The sequence below is a fragment of the Bidens hawaiensis genome, unplaced genomic scaffold, assembly GCF_021521415.1.
Source record: "Bidens hawaiensis isolate Kalapana, Puna unplaced genomic scaffold, B.hawaiensis_p1.1 tig00060245_1, whole genome shotgun sequence".
NCBI lineage: Eukaryota > Viridiplantae > Streptophyta > Magnoliopsida > Asterales > Asteraceae > Bidens > Bidens hawaiensis.
The window spans coordinates 17,850-23,793 of record NW_027500869.1 but is presented as its reverse complement, the minus strand read 5'-3'; positions in this window follow the sequence as shown (position 1 = coordinate 23,793).

The following is a 5,944-nucleotide window of genomic DNA, read 5'->3' as shown; positions in this document are numbered from 1 at the left end:
GCAAAAACTGCGATTGCCAATATTTTTGTCTACTTAAACCCATCCACCAACCTATCAAGCCCCCAATCATATTTAACAATTAAGTTCAAGTTATTTCAATAAATCTGTTGGTCTCACACCTAAAGATTTACAGATCCGCTTACCCCCCCCCCCCCCATCTCAAGCATAGTCAAGACAATTTAAAACCGGGTTGAAGCAGGCTGGTTCAATCTATCACCGTAAGCTAAGAACCCTTTAATGGTAAGAAGAATTTGCACTTAAGTGGAATTTAGATGGATGAAAGGTCAAGAGAGGTCGTACGAGCTATACCTAAATCTAAAACTATATTAGCGAATTTCGGCCCAATATAGTTTCACCTGAGCTGCTACTGTCACACCCCGACTAGCACAATGCGGAAGCGTAAAACGGGAATGTAACATACACCTCTGATATCAACACATTGTTTATAAAGAAACATTACAAACTAATTTACAATATATTACATTTCTTCGTTCTATCATTGTTTTACAGTCTAGGCGATACAAACAAAACTACTTCGTTAACTATACATTCTTACTACTATCGCCCTTGCTTCTATTCACGTAGCATCAACCACACACCTCAGGCAAGTAACAGATCACCCAATCATTCCGATTTAGGTATACCTGAAAAGCAGTTTAAAACGGGTCAACTACTAGAGTTGGTGAGTTTCACGAGTTTCAAGAAAACAGTAATGAGTGTTCACAAGTCAATACTTGTAATCATGAAATAAGTATGTATGTATGTAAATGATGTATGTGATGTAATTATGCTAAGCTAGAGTGAAGCCTAGACTGTTCGTGCTGCGTGCCTCCATTTCCCACGTTCAATCAACCACTGTGGCCCCTTTCCGCCCACAACATGCCCCGGTAGCTATGTCTAACACTACATAGCGTGTTTGTATAATTATGGTCATGTGCAAACGGTTTTGTGTCTCGGCAAACCATGCCGGCTCCGTTTGGGTTTGTCAAACCAATAGTACTATTCACAAGCCACCGGCTCGAAGTTAATCACTGTGATCGTGGGGACTTTCGTGTGTTAGCACTTAGATAATTCACATCATCGTACATTTCGGATAAGTATATAGATATAAGCAAACATGCTTTTCACCCCGAAAGTTCGTAAAAACTGTTTAAAGAGTGGGGTCATGAAACTCACGGTTTAGTCGATAATCAGTACTGTATCAGCTCGTGGTTTGTTCGGTCCGTTATCAGTAGTTCCTATAATCAATATTATAATAATATTAATATTTTAATATTATTATAATCTCAATACTAAACTGCGCTGTATAACTAATCTGGGTGTAGCTGGAACGCCCAGAAAGTGGCAATAGGCTTAGGTTGTGATGTTGTTCAATGTCTAATACTTAAAACCGAACTTGGCGCAAACTCCCGTTTTCCCAGCTGGGCCAAGTTGCTCGTTTACCGCGTTCAGAAAACAGTTATGGGAAAATAAGCTTGGGTAAATGTATTGGTTAATAACATGATTAAGTTATAAAGAAAGATCACATACTGGGGTCCCGGATTAGCCACGGGGCCCGTTTCCGTTTATTCAGTTTGATTTAAGAAGAAACGCGCACAATCCATCCGGATTGTCCACGTTTTTCATAGAAAAGTTCGTTTTTACTTAATTAGTCCAAAAATATGATTTTTGATCATTCTTGGTGTTTTGATGTTCCCGCAGGTTCGTTAGTCGCGAACTTGCCGGTTTTTATAAAAACTGAATTTGTTTAATATTCAGATTAGCATAATTAATTAAGCGTTAATCATTAAATTATGAAAATTTAACCACTTATCAATTAAAATATGTAGATTTTTATAAAAATATTTCTGGAATTTATTTACTGATTTATTAATTTATAAAAATTCATTTTATCAGCTATATTTTGCCTGAAAATCGTCCGTTTACCCCAAACAATTTCCAAAAATTCCACAAAAATTCTTTAATGCTTAAATCATGTCCCAAATCAACCTGTATTAATTCCATAATGTAAAAAGCTCGTGCAATATTCTTTTCGGCCCAAATTCGGCTGTAAAAATTCACACGAACGCAAATAAACAAAGCACCTTTAAACTTCTCCAAATGATCCCAAAATTCATATGTGATCAAAATACATCAAATATGAGTTTCCAGAAAAATTTCATAATTTTTGAAGTATTTTAGCTATTTTTCCCAAATAAACGTCCCAATTCGGTAATAAATTAGCAAAATATTCTCGGATTGTTGAAAAATTACCAAATTTGAACAGCGACTCATTGACATGGTCCCTGATGTCCCTGAAAAATTTCAAGACCTAAAATTATGCACATCACAACCTTAACCTAAATAGCCCGTAAGCGAGTGTTTCGGCATTACCCAGCGGGTTTGGCTCGTTTCCGACCTTTTAATCAAGTTTTCAGGTTCTTGTGCTTCTAAGAAAGCTAGGTACAAGTCCTATATCACAAACCAAGCAATATTTCATCAACATAACAGCCCTTAATTTAGGGTTTCGGCTAGTGCACAAAAACGAACTTTTGAACCGTAAAAACGCCGTTTCAACCCTTTAATCCATGTTTATGGCAAAAAAAAACTATCAAAACAGGTTCCTTACCGTGTTTATGATCAAAACATGTTTATGGACTATTTTTAGGATTTTTACACGGTTAGGAATGATTTTTAGTAATCAAGACATGTTTTATGGTATTAAACAAGTTTAAACAAGTAAAAAAGCTACTTATTTAAGCTCCTTAGCTTAGGTTTTGAAGGTTTTTGGCTGGAGCAGAAGTTGTGTCTAGAGTTTTCAAGAAATTATGTTGAAAATGGCTTGGATCTAGTTTATATGTGAAAAGAAAATGAAGGGGGGTGGGGTGGCGGTTGCGGCCGGAGCTTCATGGGCTCATTTTGGGCCCATTTTGGCCCAAGTTTCTGATTTCTCAAGCCCAAATACGAAAAGCCCGGTCCAAATTTAGTTCGGGTTCGGTTTTTGGCTCGAAAAACTTATCGGGTGCGTTAAACAGCGCGAAAACGAGTGTTTTTCGGCTAGTTTTGTGTAAAATTATAAAAACATACTATATGTTTGTGAAAATCAAAAATATTTTCACGGATCGCTTAAAACATTTCAAATAAGTGTTTGGTAAGTCTTTTTCGGCTTAATGGATGATACAATGCTTGGTTTGTAACTATCTTTCGCGTTTAAATCTATAGCGGGTAGTTTTACGAGCATGTTTTCGTTTAACTTGTTTGCTATCAAACTAAGACCATATTTCTAATATTTTAGCTTGTATAGATTGTATATCACTTATAGATGGCCCCCCGAGATATCTGGGTCATAACCCGACCCGTTCGGTTAATCGTTCATTTGTTACGCAAAAGGTGTTTATTTGCTTAATCGGTAAATACATACTGAGGTGTACCTTATTTTGGCTCAAATGTCACAGCTACCCAGTATATGACGATCCCAGGCCTCCACCCTTAGTATTTCCTAAAAATATTTATTGACAAAAAAGCTTGAACCTCAATAGTGTATCCTCAAAGTCACCATCCTCAAGGTAAAACGTAAGTACTCGGCCCCGTCTAGTATGTGCCTTTTGCCTCTTTTTGTATTTTTTTTTGAGAATACTTCTTTGGCACTTTGCACTGTACATATCTTTCTCATCTTTTTCCGAAACAGTTTCACTTTTTCATATATATTTTTTTTTTTGCTTTGTGCACTTAGGCATATTTTACCTAAAATATGTACTATTTCTAAGCTCGTATAAAAGTGGGCATGACGAAGCGCCACCACTCATTATTTATTTTCATAAAACAGAGTGGTGTGCTAATTTAAGTGTATTTAATTCTCACCACATCAAGGTAGTCAGATTACGGTAATACTTCCTATGTCTTATTGAATTTTCAGCTTCACTATCTCCCTCAAGATGAGAACCCACAAAGTTTATGATATATTAGGTATATTAATAATATTCAAGGGGAACTTTTCAAAGCTAGTTGGGCCTACCGACACATCCCAAGTCTAGTGCCTTATCTTTATTTAAATATCTTATATATTAGTAGTTTTGAAAAACCAATCTCAAAGTTTTCTATCATTTTCCATTATTTTGCAAAAAATTTTGTTAAATTTTCAGGAAGTTTTTTATTTTTTTTTTTCAACTTTTATTTATTTATTTTTGCTTAAAGACGTTGATTTCATATCCCCACACTTAAATTCCGCATTGTCCTCAATGTGAGAAAAAGGAAATTACAAATAAAATAAAGCAAAATTAAAAAATAAGTTAATTAATTGGAACAGACTCCCATGGTAAATTTACGATGTATCTCTTGAGTCGTATTCCGCACCCTTCAATTCGATCATGAACAAAAGCATAGTTCAACAAAGTCATCTCTCACGAACGAAAGCGATAGTCCTGTAGCAAATTTCATCCCCAAACTTGAATCAAACCATGCATCGTCAATCATCCAATAACATCCCTGGAGCAGCAACCTGAAAGTAAAACCAAGAAACAAGCAGCACAGGAAAGCAAGAAACCCCAAAAATAAAAATAAAAGTAAAACAAAAACATACTAACAGTTTGCCTCCTAGGAAGCGCTAATTTTACAGAAGAGTCTTCAACCGGACTCGCTTCTGAAATCTCAATCAAGAGGATTTTCTTTTATCCAACCCCAGTCTAACCCGTTTAGTTCAACCGTCCAACATTTTTAATCAAATAACAGCTAGTGAAACTAAAAAGGTAATTTAAAACAATCAAACGAGTCAGACCACCAATACTTAAACCTACCCGGACCAAACCTAATACGTGGCATATAATGAGGAAAGTGGTTATTCTTGCATTTCAGTGTTGTCCTATAATTCTTAGCGTATCATTTTTGAACCCTCAAAACTTATTGATCCAAGCATTTCCGCGCCTTCTTCTGTGGCTTTGTCGATTTCGGTGGCAATCCACTATGTAGTTCCTTCACAGACTTTCTAACCTTCATATGATGTGGCAACTCAACTACCAACATATTATGATCCTCCTTCGTTGCCACTTCCGCTTCATTTTCGTTTGGTGTACGCTTAATCTCCATTGCTGGCTTCCCCATGGTTAGTGTCTCTAAATAGATAAGATCGCCAACAGGGTCAAATTATTCATGTTCTTCAAAAACTGGTAAACCCACCAACTCATCACCAAACTCATCCTCCCAAGATGGTGTATGATCCTCCTCTTCGTCATCTTCCATCTGGTCAAGTGGCTCCTTAATAGCATTTTCATTTAGATCCATGTAATCCGTCGGCTTCAATTCCATCTCCTCTATCACGCCCTCGTCATCATCACTCCAGAAGTCATCATCTATTGGTCCTGTTTCATAGCTCCAAAACATGGGATACAAATCGGTAGATTTAACTTCTTGCTGAACCAGAGGTGGGACTAGCTCGTCCATTATCGTCTCTGGTTCCAAAGTGACATCCTCACACACAACCTCATCCTCTTCATAAATGGCTTGCTGCTCCTTGTAAGAAAAACTCTTAGTTTGACATCTAGCACTCAACTCATCTATCCTAGCATCTAGTTCTTCTAATTTATGGAGTCTTACTATTTCTATCAACTTATCAAGCCTAGCTTCCATTGCCTCTAGTTTCCGGAGTTTCTATTTCTGTCAACTTATCAAGCGTAGCTTCCATTGCCTCTAGTTTTTGGACTCTTTCACGTTCCTCTTCTTCAGCTCTTTCCAACATCATCTCTTTCCAACATCTTTGATATAAAATATTCCTGAACTGACTGGATTTATTAAACATATTAACTAGACTCACTAAATAAAACAGAAACTAAATTATCCTAAAGACGACTAGACACGCTAAATCTATGGCACGGACTCACAAGACACACCACAAATCAAGACACAAAAAGACCATCGAGGCCAAAAACTTAATGTGCTAAAAGCGGTATATTAAAACCTAACCTAACCTAGA